Consider the following 16,215-nt stretch of genomic DNA (forward strand, 5'->3'; position numbering starts at 1 on the left):
GCCCGATTCCATCTTAAGCTCAATGACCAGTGACCTCCTTTTTATAGCCGAGTCCGAAGGGCGTTCCACATTGCAGTGAAACCACTTAGAGAAGCTTTGAACACCTCAGAAATGTCACCAGCATTACTGAGGTGGGATAATCCACCGCTGAAAAACTTTTTGGTGTTCGGTCGAAGCAGGTATCAGGCTCACTTAGACTATTCAGTCCATTGTGATACCACATTGGTGAACTGCTCTCTAATCACTGAGTGCTGCCCGATTCCATCTTAAGCTCAATGACAAGGGACCTCCTTTTTATAGCCGAGTCCGAACGGCGTTCCACATTGCAGTGAAACCACTTAGAGAAGCTTTGAAACCCTCAGAAATGTCACCAGCATTACTGAGGTGGGATAATCCACCGCTGAAAAACTTTTTGATGTTCGGTCGAAGCAGGAATCGAACCCACGACCTTGTGTATGCAAGGCGTACATGCTAACCATTGCACCTCGGTGGCTCCCAACGATGCTAAAAGCGCAAAACAAAGGAATGGTTTAATGATTTCAAAAATGGATCCTCCAACCGATGCTGGAAGAAGTTTGTCACTGCACCCTCATGAAAAAAATCGTTTCTGTAACATATACCCCAAACACATTTTGCTTCAAGCATATATATTTTCAGGAATGATCCAAACAAAATATTGTTTGTATTATTCAAACATATTATGTTTCACCTGGTAGTAAAAAAATTTAATGAAATTTTCTTTGTGTGGATATATTTTTAAGGCGCCAATTGGTTACTTCCATTATTTTACTTGCAGCATACTCTCTAGGTCTCTCTTTATAAACACATATATGTTTATAGACTATTTCCAAATAAATATATGTTTGCATCTAAGCATATTATATTTACAAACATTTTATGTCCCAAACATAATATGTTCTAACATATTTACATATATGTCCCAAACATGTTATGCTGGTTTAGGAACATTATATGCTTTCACTTAAAAATATTGTGTTAAAAAATTTGAGTTCCAAATTTTTTAATTTTTACACCCAAACATATGAAAAACAGTCTTTTTCGTCCGTGTGGCCGTAAACAGAGAGGCCATAGAGAAGCAAGATGCGAAACAGCCACAATTTTGTTTTAAGGAAAAATGGTCTTACTTAAAAGACATACGACTTTAACGAGGGAATTGTATCCCAAATTGAATGAAAAGTATTAAAGCAAATAATACAACTTTTCTAACTTTTCTAATTAAAATTTCTTTATTTTGAAGAGTATAATTTTTCATATAAGATTTCCTTTATTCAGTGCGGACATATAGTTCGTTTGATCTCTTCTACTACCTGCCTTGTTCACGTAGTGTGGGCAGCAGGATGAATGTTCCCATTTCTAGTTGGTTTTCCACGCTTAGTTCGGTTTGATCACTTGCAACAAATATTGACCCAATATGAAAGTTTATCTAAACCTAGTTTTAGGACAAGCAATTTTTACACTATATTAAGGATTAAATTCTTTAAAATATAGAATTTATTGGGAACGGATTTTTTTTAATGTTTGAGAATTCCCGTAAAAATTTGGAACAAACTGTAGACAATAGAAGTGTTGGCCATCGCTAGCAACTCCCTTTTCCCAGGGAGCCACCGTGGTGCAATGGTTAGCATGCCCGCTTTGCATACACAAGGTCGTGGGTTCGATTCTTGCTTCGACCGAACACCAAAATGTTTTTCAGCGGTGGATTATCCCACCTCAGTAATGCTGGTGACATTTCAGAGGGTTTCAAAGCTTCTCTAAGTGGTTTCACTGCAATGTGGAACGCCGTTCGAACTCGGCTATAAAAAGGAGGCCCCTTGTCATTGAGCTTAACATGGAATCGGGCAGCACTCAGTGATAAGAGAGAAGTTCACCAATGTGGTATCACAATGGACTGAATAGTCTAAGTGGGCCTGATACATTGGGCTGCCACATAACCTAACCTAACCTAATCTAACTCTCTTTTGAAGCAAAATGTGTTTGGGGTATATGTTACAGAAGCGATTTTTTGAGGGTGCAGTGACAAACTTCTTCCAGCATCGGTTGGAGGATCCATTTTTGAAATCATTCAACCATTCCTTTGTTTTGCGCTGTTAGCATCGTTGAGAGCCACCGAGGTGCAATGGCTAGCATGCCCGCCTTGCATACACAAGGTCGTGGGTTCGATTCCGGCTTCGACCGAACACCAAAAAGTTTTTAAGCGGTGGATTATCCCACCTCAGTAATGCTGGTGACATTGCTGAGGGTTTCAAAGCTTCTCTAAGTGGTTTCACTGCAATGTGGAACGCCGTTCGGACTCGGCTATAAAAAGGAGGTCCCTTGTCATTGAGCTTAAGATGGAATCGGGCAGCACTCAGTGATAAGAGAGAAGTTCACCAATGTGGTATCACAATGGACTGAATAGTCTAAGTGAGCCTGATACATAGGGCTGCCACATAACCTAATCTAACCTAACCTAACCTAACTCCCTTTTCCCATCCACCTGGGATCATACAGATATCGCGACGTAAAAACAACAAGGTTTTTTACTCAATCCACGAATCGGACCAATTTTTGGCTTCCTCGTAAAAACGGAATAGCTGTTCAGCCAGGTTATGCACCATCGATTGGAATTGTCATAGTGGATCCACTTTTCATTGCCAGTAACGATGCGAGCCAAAAAGATTTCCTTTTTGGCTTTGGAGCATCTTTTCACCGGTATATATAGGGAAGTCTACAAATAATTACGAACCGATATGAACTTTTGAGCGGTAATTATAGAGGAGAAATTGAAATATGGGGGTCGCTTTATATGGGGGCTATATACAATTATGAACCCATATGGTTAGGGACCGATATGGGCCAATTTTAACATGGTTGTTAGTGTCCTTATACTAACACAAAAAATCAAAATTCCAACTGAATCAAATGAAATTTGCTCCTTCAGGATGCTCCAAAACCAAATCTGGGTATCGGTTTATATGGGGCCTATATATGATTATGGACCGATGTGAACCAATTTTTGCATGGTTGTTAGAGACCACATACTCAATTTTGCTCCTCCAAGAGGCTCCGGAGGTCAAATCTGGGGATCTCCACTTAGTCTAACGCTTTTCTAGCAATTCTATCCATTGATTAAAATAGTTTTCCTCAAGGTCTTCAAAATAGTGGTTTAATTGCATCTTCATTTGAGGTAAGCGTTTGCAAGCAAGGAATTGTTTTAGATTTGGGAACAAGTAAAAGTCACTGGGAGCTAAATCAGGAGAATAAGGTGGGTGGTCAAGCTACACGCAAAGAAAAAAAACGTTTGGAAAACGTGTACCGAAAACGTTTTTCTTTTGTTAGAGTTTTTTGAATTGCTTCGAAAATTTTAAACTTTTATCACCAAAAAAATTCGTTTGTTACAAAATTTTTATTTTTTCAATAAAAAAGGTTATTTTTGAAACAACAACACAGTCCATTTCGTTTATATCAAACACTGTTCTTTTCTGACTTTAGGTCTTTAATAAGACACATTTTACAGTTCAAAATTTAATATATTACAATGTAATGTTGAACATTTTTTCGAAATCTTCCGAACATATCTGGAAAATATGTAAAGAAAAAAAAAAAACTTTTGTCGAAGCAGGGATCGAACCCACGACCCTTGGCATGCAAGTCGGTCGTAGCAACCACTGCACCACGGTGCCAAACTAAATGTTTGTTTCTCTTAAATAAACTTTGTTTATTCGGTTCGTGGGCGCCGCAAGCTATGCTATATAAATATAACTTATATTGATATTTATCTATTGATGACCATAACAGGTACATAGGTCAGTGGTTAGTGTGTTGGCTTACAAAGTGCATGGTCCGCGGTTCGATTCTCCGTCCAGGCGAAAGGTAAAAAAAATTTAAAAAATTATAAAATCGTATAATTTCTTCTACATTGTTGGTATTACAGGAAAAGGTGTTAAGAACTAAAAAACATCGTGGATGTGAGAAAGATGTGAGGGAAAATGCAATTAGAGGGAAATGCAATTTTTTTTTTGAGTTTGTCCTTATGAAATTGTTTTTACATCCTGGAAAAGAATAAACGTTTATCACAAAAAGTATATACTTTTCTCCCAAATACACATCCTTACAGCGAAAAGCAAATGAGAAACGAACTTTGTTTGTCTAAAATTTCGTTTGGGAGGAAAGAATTATTTTTTTGCGTGTACTCATACTTTAATTCGTTGATTTTCGCCATTGTTAAAACACTCTTGTGCGCTGGTGCGTTGTCTTGATGAAAAATAAATTTTTTTGTGATATAAGCCAGGACGTTTTTCTCGAATTTGTACATTTAACTGATCCAAAAGGTTTCAATAGTACTCTGAATTTATTGTTTTACCCTTTTGCAGATAGTCAATCAATAAAATACCTTTGATGTCCCAAAAAACCGTTGCCATAACCTTACCAGCCGATTGAATTGTTTTGTGTCTTCTATGGGGCACTTCCTCCAGCTTCAGTCCATTGTTTGCAAAATTAAATGGACACGATCATTTGAGATGCCCGTGATATTAGCAATTTCACGCACTTTTATTCGTCGATCATTTAATACCATGCACTTTGGCTACAATTTCTGTTGTTGTTGCTGTTTTTGGACATCCACTACGTGGTTCATCTTCAATGCTTGTACGACCACGTTTAAATTCAGTAACCTAATTGTTTACTGTTGCATATGAAGGAGCACATTCACCTAACACATTCACCATATCATTATGAATTTCTTGTCCCGATAAATATTTAATGACAACACGCATTTCTACTTTTTCCGTTGTAAAAAAATTGCGGATGCGTCTTTTTTGAACACCTGTTTCTATATGAAGGAGTTGCCAGATCGAAAGAAAATTTAACATGTGTTCATAACAGAGATGGAAGAGTCCAAAACACTTAACTTTTTTCTGTTTATACCGCGTTTTTTGTGCTAGGCCAAGAAGTTTCCGAACTGCCCTCGTATGGACCAATTTTTGCATGGTTCAACCGGATCGGATGAAATTTGCTTCTCTAAGAGAAACTAAATCTGGGGATCGGTTTATTGGGGGCTATACGATATGGCCCATTTGTAATACCATCCGATCTACATCAATAACAACTACTTGTGCCAAGTTTCAAGTCGATAGCTTATTTCGTTCAACAGACGGACGGACGTCGCTAGATCGACTCAATGAAAAAAGCTTTATATCAGAGAAATGTGTGTTCTATGCTAAGCAAACTTCGCATACGGATTTTATAGTCATGAAATCGTTTGCCTCAGTGTAAGACCCTTAAATTGGATTTTAAATAATTTCTATATTCTAAGCCACACTTAAGAATTTTGGAAATATTTAATATTAATGTTTTGAGCCTTTTTTTCAGAAGGAATTTATAATTTTTCCCTTGGAAATATAAACTTGAAAATCTTGAAACCGTCTTAGACATAAATATTTTTCATATGAAGTTGCATATAAGGATCGGTAAACCCAAGAGTTATTGTTATCCATTATAAATATATATAGTGTATCCATTATCAAAGCATGACAGGTGCGATTTGTTGGCAGACAGGGTCATGATTAATAATTTTTTTCGGACCCTGTCATTCCTAGCATTAGGTTAGGTTAGGTTATGTGGCAGCCCGATGTATCAGGCTCACTTAGACTATTCAGTCCATTGTGATACCACATTGGTGAACTTCTCTCTTATCACTGAGTGCTGCCCGATTCCATGTTAAGCTCAATGATAACATGGAATCGGGCAGCATTCCTAGCATTGGCATCTTGCGAGATTTTTTGACGTCTTCCTTTCGGACAGTGTGAAATATAAGGTCTTAGCTAAAGTCTAATCAATGGTCGAATTCAAAGATAGAATTCGAGACTGTAGCTTTGCGTTTGGTTATGCCAAATTTCATGAAATCGGTATGGTCCTGTAAGCATGGTCCCTCCATATCTTACACTTCATGAAATGAATATCTTTTCATTTATCTCGAAAATATTAATTTTTTTCTGTAAATACCAAAATAACACCACTTTTTAGAATATTCTCTAGTATTGTCTCTCTGACTATATTAAGTGTCCAGGAAAAGAGAGCTTCCAAAAAGTAGTTTGGATCCCCAACTTGTAATCCGGAGGTAGTGCAAATTTGGATCATCTTCAATGAATTTGGTATGGGCTAGTCATAGAACGGAAATCCTTTGTTTTCTGAACCTTTGTTAGCGGTTGTTAAATATTTTCTCTGAGGTTTTTATACCTTATTTTTATACCCTTCACCACTACTGTGGTACAGGGTATAATAAGTTTGTGCATTTGTATGTAACGCCAAGAAGGAGTAATCATAGACCAACCTTTTAGTATACGGATAGGCTTAGAATTAAATTCTGAGTCGATTTAGCGATGTCCGTCTGTCTGTTGATGTATTTTTGTGTGCAAAGTACAGCTCGCAGTTTTAGTCCGATTGTCCTAAAATTTGGTATAGGGTCCTGTTTCGGCTCAAAGACGATCCCTATTGATTTTGGAAAAAATCGGTTCAGATTTAGATATAGCTGCCATATATATTTTTCACCGATCTGGTCATAATTGGCGTGTATATCAACCGATCTTCCTCAAATTCCGTACATCCGAATATTTTATGAGTCTCGAAAAACTTGCAAAATATCAGCAAAATCGGTTCAGATTTAGATATAGCTCCCATATATAGCTTTCGCCCGATTTACACTCATGTGCCCACAGAGGCCAATTGTTTGCTCCGATTTAGTTGAAATTTTGCATAGGGAGTAGAATTAGCGTTGTAACTATGCGTGCCAAATTTGCTTGAAATCGGTTCAGATTTGGATATATCTCCCATATAAAGCTTTCGCCCGATTTACACTCATATGACCACAGAGGCCAATTTTTAACTCCGATTTTGTTGAAATTTTGCACAGGGAGTAGAATTAGCATTGTAGCTATGCGTGCCAAATTTGGTTGAAATCGGTGGAGATTTAGATATAGCTCCCATATATATATTTTTCTGATTTCGACAAAAATGGTCAAAATACCAACATTTTCCTTGTAAAATCGCCACTGCTTAGTCGAAGAGCTGTAAAAATGACTCTAATTTTCCTAAACTTTTAATACATATATATCGAGCGATAAATCATAAATAAACTTTTTCGAAGTTTTCTTAAAATTGCTTCAGATTTAAACGTTTTCCATATTTTTTACTAACATTGTGTTCCACCCTAGTGCATTAGCCGACTTAAATTTTGAGTCTATAGATTTTGTAGAAGTCTATCAAATTCTGTCCAGATCGAGTGATATTTAAATGTATGTATTTGGGACAAACCTTTATATATAGCCCCCAACACATTTGACGGATGTGATATGGTATCGAAAATTTAGATCTACAAAGTGGTGCAGGGTATAATATAGTCGGCCCCGCCCGACTTTAGACTTTCCTTACTGGTTTTATACCTTATTTTTCCATGTATTCTTTAATGGCATTGCAATAAGATGAAGAATACTGTAAGGAATATCCAAATTACAAGGCATATCAGCGCCTGTACATGTTTTAAAACAGTTTTCTCCTTATAAAGGTAATAAAAGCTAAATGGTTATGATAAAAACATATATTTTTTTGTAACTATTTTATAATATACCTCTGTGGTTTTTGTGTTATACTATATTCAGGTATATCATGAACAATGAATGGTTGGGTATGTTTGTATTATATATCTCTATAAAGGCCTGAAAATAACAGTTTTAGACAAAGCATTTATAGTTAATTTTTTCTCAAAAGGCTTTTTTGACATCTTTTTCTTACATTCAAGTTTTGTTTTGTAAAATTTTTGGGGAAAAAAACTTAAATTCTTCTAAACACCGATTGAAAATTCCTTCAAATCGTTGGTTGTTTTTTTCCTTTTCGTATGTACAGTGAATTAACACTTGTATGAGTTTAGGGAATAGAGATAATATCCGAGTTAAATGAAGTAAACTCATAATATGACAACTGAGCATGCTCCATAGTAAAGAGATTCTCTGAGAATTCATAAATCAGTGTTTGTAAAAGAATTTGAGAGGAGAGTAAAAGAGAGAGAGAGAGAGAGAGAGAATGTGTGTGTGTGTTAATCGTTTCAAAGAGACATATGTGTCAGTAGTATCTGCAGGAATATATCTAATACGAAGAAAATGTGAAATTTGAAATAAAATCTTACAATAAATGTTTTTATAAATTACAAAACAAAAAAAAAAAAAAAAATAGAAAAACAACCGTTGATAAATAAATAAATTAATAATATATAAATGAGTAATTTTAACAAAATAGTTTGTTTCTTGATATTTATATTTGGATTTTGTTAAACTTGAAACAAAATGACATACTAACAAGAGGAGAATTCTCTCTACACTCTGTTGCTAGTTTCTTATATATTCAGTTGTGCATATATATATGTGTGTGTGTGTGGTGTTTCTGGCTGAGTGTTTCTATTAGAAAATAAAAATTTCCCTCTTATTAAACATGGGATATTACTGTTATCATTCGTGGAGTTTTCATACAAGCATGTGTGTATGTTTGTTATAGGTTTATGCACTGTGGCATCTCTGGAGGCAAACAATAAAAAAATGGGATATTTTTATTCTCATATGTAAACATGGAGAAAAGAATAATCGAAAATTATTGTTTTTGATGTTCACATCAACTTGTTGGGAGAATAACGAGTAATAAAATTCTGGAGAGCATCGAAGAATTGGGGAGTTTGTTAGTCTATACGAGTATATTGTATGAAGTGAGTTGTCATGTGTGTCTTTATGTAAGGAACAAGCAGTATTGTTTCCCACATTTTATCACTCTCACTTTCTTTGTAAATAAGTATTTGCGTTTATATGGTAAACATACGCACACACATACATTTCGTGAAAACACTGCTTCTTTTATGGCATTTTTCTATACATTACATTTTATACATCAATTTGAAAAGTGTGTGAGCGTGAGTTTGTGTGATTGTTCTATTTTTGCTTTTTTACTTTTAGTAAAAATTGTCTTTGGGTGTGCTTTTCGTTCTGTACGAATGTGTACGTTCAATATCAGTGGTGGGGTCATCGTCGCTCTCATGGTTTACCTAAATTGTATTTTACGAATCTATGTTTTGAATGAGTAGAAGTACTAGTACTCGTGCAACACTTTCCATCCATCACTCGTAAAAAAGAGTATCATGCTAAAGGGTGATTTGTTAAGAGCTTGATAACTTTAAAAAAAAAAAAACGCATAAAATTTGCAAAATCTCATCGGTTCTTTATTTGAAACGTTAGATTGGTCCATGACATTTACTTTTTGAAGATAATTTCATTTAAATGTTGACCGCGGCTGCGTCTTAGGTGGTCCATTCGGAAAGTCCAATTTTGGGCAACTTTTTCGAGCATTTCGGCCGGAATAGCCCGAATTTCTTCGGAAATGTTGTCTTCCAAAGCTGGAATAGTTGCTGGCTTATTTCTGTAGACTTTAGACTTGACGTAGCCCCACAAAAAATAGTCTAAAGGCGTCAAATCGCATGATCTTGGTGGCCAACTTACCGGTCCATTTCTTGAGATGAATTGTTCTCCGAAGTTTTCCCTCAAAATGGCCATAGAATCGCGAGCTGTGTGGCATGTAGCGCCATCTTGTTGAAACCACATGTCAACCAAGTTCAGTTCTTCCATTTTTGGCAACAAAAAGTTTGTTAGCATCGAACGATAGCGATCGCCATTCACCGTAACGTTGCGTCCAACAGCATCTTTGAAAAAATACGGTCCAATGATTCCACCAGCGTACAAACCACACCAAACAGTGCATTTTTCGGGATGCATGGGCAGTTCTTGAACGGCTTCTGGTTGCTCTTCACTCCAAATGCGGCAATTTTGCTTATTTACGTAGCCATTCAACCAGAAATGAGCCTCATCGCTGAACAAAATTTGTCGATAAAAAAGCGGATTTTCTGCCAACTTTTCTAGGGCCCATTCACTGAAAATTCGACGTTGTGGCAGATCGCAAGTCTATTCATGATGAAATGTCAAAGCATACTGAGCATCTTTCTCTTTGACACCATGTCTGAAATCCCACGTGAACTGTCAAATACTAATGCATGAAAATCCTAACCTCAAAAGAATCACCCTTTATAAATCCCCTATCTAAACAAAACGAAAAAAACAAGCTCACACACAAACTCACACTCAAATAACTTCCCCCCAGTGTACAATTCATTTTGGGCCATGTACACGTCTATGAGTATGATATGTTTGTGCTTTTGGATGAGTGTTCAAACTCCTCACCCATTCTTTTTATATCAGCCATTGAACGAAGCCTGATGATGAAGAATTGTACTATTTTTCTTGCACATGTCATGTCGTTGTATATTGTTAGTACTACTTTCATTTTTGTCGTTGGTGAAAATAATTAAAGTGTTTTTTCTTTTTGTTTTTCTATTAGGGGTGCGGTGGGCGGCTAGAGTAACATAGTGAGATTTTGAAATTTTGAAAATGTTAATAGCATGTACTAAGAATTTGAAGCAATTGAACATTTTAAAATACTAATATTGGAACTAACGGCTAGGTTATGTAGAGTGAGGTTATGTATTGGTACCAGTGTTGTCAAAACCTTAAATTTTCCCCAAATTGGGGATATTTTTTCTTGAATGAGGACGAAATTTTTGAGTTGCAATATGGGGATTTTGTGGGGAATTTTCCTAAATTTGGGGATTTTTGTGGGGATTTTCCGGAAATCTGTTCAGTATAATAAATCTGGTTTATAACGGTTTATATTTTATTATTTCTTCATTATTTAAAAAAGAAGCACACCAACAAAAATTTTTTTTCTGATTCAATCACGAAATTATTGATCCAATTAATTTTTTAATTGAAATGCCTTCAAGCACAGAATTGATAGTATCAATTAAAAAATTAATTGACAGTCAATTAAAAAATTAATTGATCCAATTAAATACTTAATTGATACTATTAATTTGTGTGATTGATTTTTATTTCAATTAAAAAATTTGTTGAATCAATTAAATTTTTAATTGAATATTTTTTAAAACTCAATTAAGATTTTAATTGGAAAAATTTTCGTGAGATTTTTTTCTGTGCAGAGAATTGTCAAAATTAAAAAAAATAGAAAGTATTGCTTCTTTTTATTCCACTGCATATAATAGAGTGCAAACCATAGATGGTCCGAGTAGGAAGTTTTTGGGTTTTCTATATTTTTTGTCTTCAATCACGAAATTAATTGATCCAATTAATTTTTAATTGAAATTTTTCAATCAATTACCAACGTTTATTTTTTGTATCAATTACCAACGTTAATTAAAAAATAATTGATCCAATTAAACATTTAATTGATATTATTAATTTCGGTCACCACCCACATCTTTGCCGCCCACAAGCTGATATGACAAACATTTTATATTTATTCCAATTTTGAAATTATTACTGGTTTTCTACAGCAGAACCCATTTCCTTATTTTTTGTCAAAAATTATTGGGGATTTTTGTGAGAAATTTTGCTGACGAAATTGTCTGGCAACACTGGCTGGAACACTGTGACTAACAAGGTCATTTTGGTAGCACATTACGATGGATTTATCTTCTACCTTTGTGTCCTGCTCCATTCTAGAGTTAAAAAATAATTAACTAATTTCAACCAAAAATTTTGACATAATATAAAAAATCTTTAAAACAAATTTTAATTAAAAAAAAAAATATGTTTATATATATTTTCGCTCGCTTTAAAATTTTATTTTTATTAAATTTTGGATGTTCGTTATTGGTTTAAATAAATAGATTAATTTGGCTTTGAATCTTTAGATTAAACATGAAACATAATCAAAAATTTATTTTGATGATTAGGTTACGTTGTAGAGGATGACAACAATCAAATATTGAATCTAATTAATGTCCAGTTAGACCAGTATAGGTCCATTGTGGTCCAACTTCTTCTTCTCAAGAACTTCCAATTATCCGTCTTCCTTAAATTTTATTTTTTAAACAACCAACAAAGGCCCTGATGAAGGCGATTATGTTACTTAATCTACACTCCCGCAAATCGGTGAAAGAAAAAGGAGCCCAGTACCACCTTTCTTCTAAAGAATAATACTGGAGACTGGTACAGGAAGTTGGACAAGTTTTCCGTAACTTCCTGGTCCAGATACCAACTGAAAATGGCGTTACATTTAAGATCTATTTTCACCAAGTGTTTTAAGCCCAGTTTTAACGTCCAATTCAAGGCTTCAATTCCTGTCTACTCATCGCCATCAGATTTCCGTATTTCCTATGGTCAAAAGAAATGTTTGTTCAACTTTTAGATGACTTTTCATAATCGTTTTTTATTCCATATGCAAGTGATTTCGCTCAATAAATTTTGCATTATATATAAAAAAAACCACTAACGTTTCAAAATTTGTTATTTATTTGTGTAAAAATATTCTAAAAAATCGTGTACATTTTTCCGTTCTGTGACGATGTAAAGTGTAGTCCAGAACATCACTTAAGTGTGACGCCTCACGAAAGCGATACATTGCTTGCTATGTATCACCTCCGTCATACGAATATAGACTAAGTATTGTAAGATTATCCTTATCGTCAAATAGGAGGACTATGTTAAATGTAACTTATATTATTAATATTATTCAAGGAAAAATTTATCAGAATTTTGCACTTTTGCGAATTTCTTACTATGGAGCCAATTATGCTAATAATGATCCCTTTTGTCGAATATGGCTACGATCGACGTGAAGTACTATTTTTGAACAACATATCCTAGCGAGCGGCCATTGCGGCAGCCTCAGCATTATTATCGGCGCTTGAATTATCATTTCCAATCGAAGGTGTACAATTTTAGCTATCCTCTTTGGCATGTCAGTCTGTTTGTTCGCCTACTCAATTTAGAATGGCTTCTCATCCAGTAACTGGCCGCTTTCGTGCTAATTTTATTTGTGAATCGGTTAGCTCCTAAATGGTTTTAGTCTAAGCTCATTTTTCGATATGTGTTGCTTCCTTTCTCGCGATATGTTCAGCTCACAAGCAAGTTTTCTACCACTGCGGCGTGCACTTCGATCAAATCTGGCCTTCACTTTTGGTCTCATTTTTGGTGTTGTTATCGTGTTTTTCGTCCACTTTTTGGATGCGATACAACCACGGTTTCCACACGAACCAAAACTAATCTACCAAAATGGAGAAAATGTTACCAAAAAAAAAACAAAAAAAAAACCTTATTCGGAAAAATTTTATTTCTATAGAATATTTTGTCAAAATTTTATTTCTATAGAAAATTTTGTCAAAATTTTATTTCTATAGAAAATTTTGTCAAAATTTTATTTCTATAAAAATTTGTGTCAAAATTATATTTCTATAACAAATTTTGTTAAAACTTTATTTCTAGAGAAAGTTTTGTTAAAATTATATTTCAATAGAAAATTTTGTGAAAATTTTGTTTCTATAGAACATTTTGTCAAATTTTGATTTCTATAAAAAATTTTGTCAAAAATTTATTTCTACATAGAAACAATTTTATTTCTTCTATAGAAATTAGTTTTTCCATTAAAAATTTTTTTTTAAACTTTATTTCTATAGAAAATTTCGTCAAAATTTTATTTCTATAGAAAATTTTGTCCAAATTTTATTTCTATAGAAAATTGTGTCAAAATTTTATTTCTATATAGAAAAAAAAATTATTTCTTCTATAGAACATTTTGTCAAAATTTTATTTCTTTAGAAAATGTTGTCAAAATTTTATTTCTTTAAAAAATGTTGTCAAAATTTTATTTCTCTAGAAGATTTTGTCAAAATTTTATTTCTATAGAAAATTTTGCCAACATTTTATTTCTATAGAAAATTTTGTAAAAAGTTTATTTTTATAGAAAATTTTGTCAAAATTTTACTTCTATAGAAAATTTTGTAAGAATTTTATTCCTATAGAAAATTTTGTCAAAACTTTATTCCTATAGAAAATTGTGTCAAAATTGTATTCTATATAGAAAAAATTGTATTTCTTCTATAGAAAATTTTGTCAAAATTTTATTTCTATATTTTATTTCTATAATTTTGTCAAAAATTTATTTCTGTATAGAAACAATTTTATTTCTTCTTTAGAAATTAGTTTTTTTTTTAAAAAATTGTTAAAACTTTATTAATATAGAAAATTTTGTCAAAATTTTATTTCTATAGAAAATTTTGTCAAAACTTTATTTCTACAAAAATTTTGTCAAAATGTTATTCCTATAGAAAATTTTGCCAAGACTTTATTTCTATAGAAAATTTTGTCAAAACTTTATTTCTTTACTTTACTTTATTTATTTATTTCTATATAGAAAAAATTGTATTTCTTCTATAGAAAATTTTGTAAAAATTTTATTTCTATAACAAATTTTGTCAAAATTTTATTTCTATAGAAAATTTTATTTCTCTAAAAAATTTTGTCAAAATTTTATTTTATTTCTCAAAATTTTGTTTCTATAGAACATTTTGTCAAAATTTTATTTCTGTATAGAAACAATTTTATTTCTTCTTTAGAAATTAGTTTTTCTATAAAAAAATTTGTTAAAACTTTATTTCTATAGAAAATTTTGTCAAAATTTTATTTCTATAGAAAATTTTGTCAAATCTTTATTTCTATAAAAATTTTGTCAAAATTTTATTTCTATAGAAAATTTTGTAAGAATTTTATTCCTATAGAAAATTTTGCCAAAACTTTATTTCTATAGAGAATTTTGTCAAAATTTTATTTCTATAGAAAATTTTGTCAAAATTTTATTTCTATAGAATATTGTGTCAAAATTTTATTTCTATATAGAAAAAATTGTATTTCTTCTATAGAAAATCTTATCAAAATTTTATTTCTATAACAAATTTTGTCAAAATTTTATTTCTCTAAAAAATTTTGTCAAAATTTTATTTCTCTAGAAAATTTTGTCATAATTTTATTTCTATATAGAACAAATTGTATTTCTTCTATAGAAAATCTTATCAAAATTTTATTTCAATAACAAATTTTGTCAAAATTTTATTTCTATAGAAAATTTTATTTCTCTAAAAAATTTTGTCAAAATTTTATTTCTCTAGAAAATTTTGTCATAATTTTATTAGAAAATTGTGTCAAAATTTTATTTCTATATACAAAACATTTTATTTCTTCTATAGAAAATTTTGTTTCTACTGAAAGATTTGTCAAAATTTTATTTCTATAGAACATTTTGTTAAAATTTTATTTCTATAAAACATTTTGTCAAAATTTTATTTCTATAGAAAATTTTGTCAAAATTTTATTTTTATAGAAAATTTTGTCAAAATTTTATTTTTATAGAAAATTTTGTCAAGATTTTATTTCTTTAGAAAATTTTGTCAAAATTTAATTTCTTTAGAAAATTTTATAAGAATTTTATTCCTATAGAAAATTTGTGAAGTACCCTTTAGTTGGAGAAATATTAACAATTCTACCAATCTACCAAACAGTAAAAAAGCTACCATTTGTGGTTGAATTCAACAACTCTGCTAATAACAAGAAACAAAAGATTTATTCACATTTAAATGCAATTGATCAAAATTCTTTTGTAAGCTTGTAATCATTAAAAAAATGTAACTGGAATAGATTTCTCAGCTGTTAGATTAGCCGTGTAGAAATGATAGCAACCTGAAGTTGTTTGCAATACGTATCAGTCTCCCTGTATAAGCAGAAATTGATAATATTAACATTTATAGAATAATAACGAGAGCTTTCTATAAGTGACACTGTATGTATTACTCCGTCATAAGACTTTTTATTTAGCTCCTTAATAATGAAGTGAACATATATATTTAACCATAAAAACTTTGTTTATTTCTATAGAAAATTTTATTTCTTTAGAAAATTTTGTCATAATTTTATTTCTATAGAAAATTTTGTCATAATTTTATTTCTATAGAAAATTTTGTCATAATTTTATTTCTATATAGAAAAAAAATTATTTCTTCTATAGAAAATTTTGTCAAAATTTTGTTTCTACAGAAAATTTTGTCAAAATTTTATTTCCGTAGAAAATTTTGTCAAAATTTTATTTCTATAGAACATTTTGTCAAAATTTTATTTTTATAGAAAATTTTGTCAAAATTTTATTTTTATAGAAAAATTTGTCAAGATTTTATTTCTTTAGAAAATTTTGTCAAAATTTAATTTCTTTAGAAAATTTTGTTAGAATTTTGTTTCTTCTATAAGTGTCTATAAGACACTGTATGTATTACTCAGTCATAAG

At 31.9% G+C, this 16,215-nt stretch overlaps 1 protein-coding gene across 2 annotated transcripts in view; it reads left to right on the top strand.

Moving 5' to 3' along the window:
* Positions 1 to 16,215, top strand: part of LOC142222357 (uncharacterized) — a 39,081-nt gene that overhangs the window by 21,783 nt on the left and 1,083 nt on the right. The gene's annotated exons all lie outside the window — the stretch shown is intronic.

This window comes from Haematobia irritans, chromosome 1, assembly GCF_050003625.1.
Source record: "Haematobia irritans isolate KBUSLIRL chromosome 1, ASM5000362v1, whole genome shotgun sequence".
NCBI lineage: Eukaryota > Metazoa > Arthropoda > Insecta > Diptera > Muscidae > Haematobia > Haematobia irritans.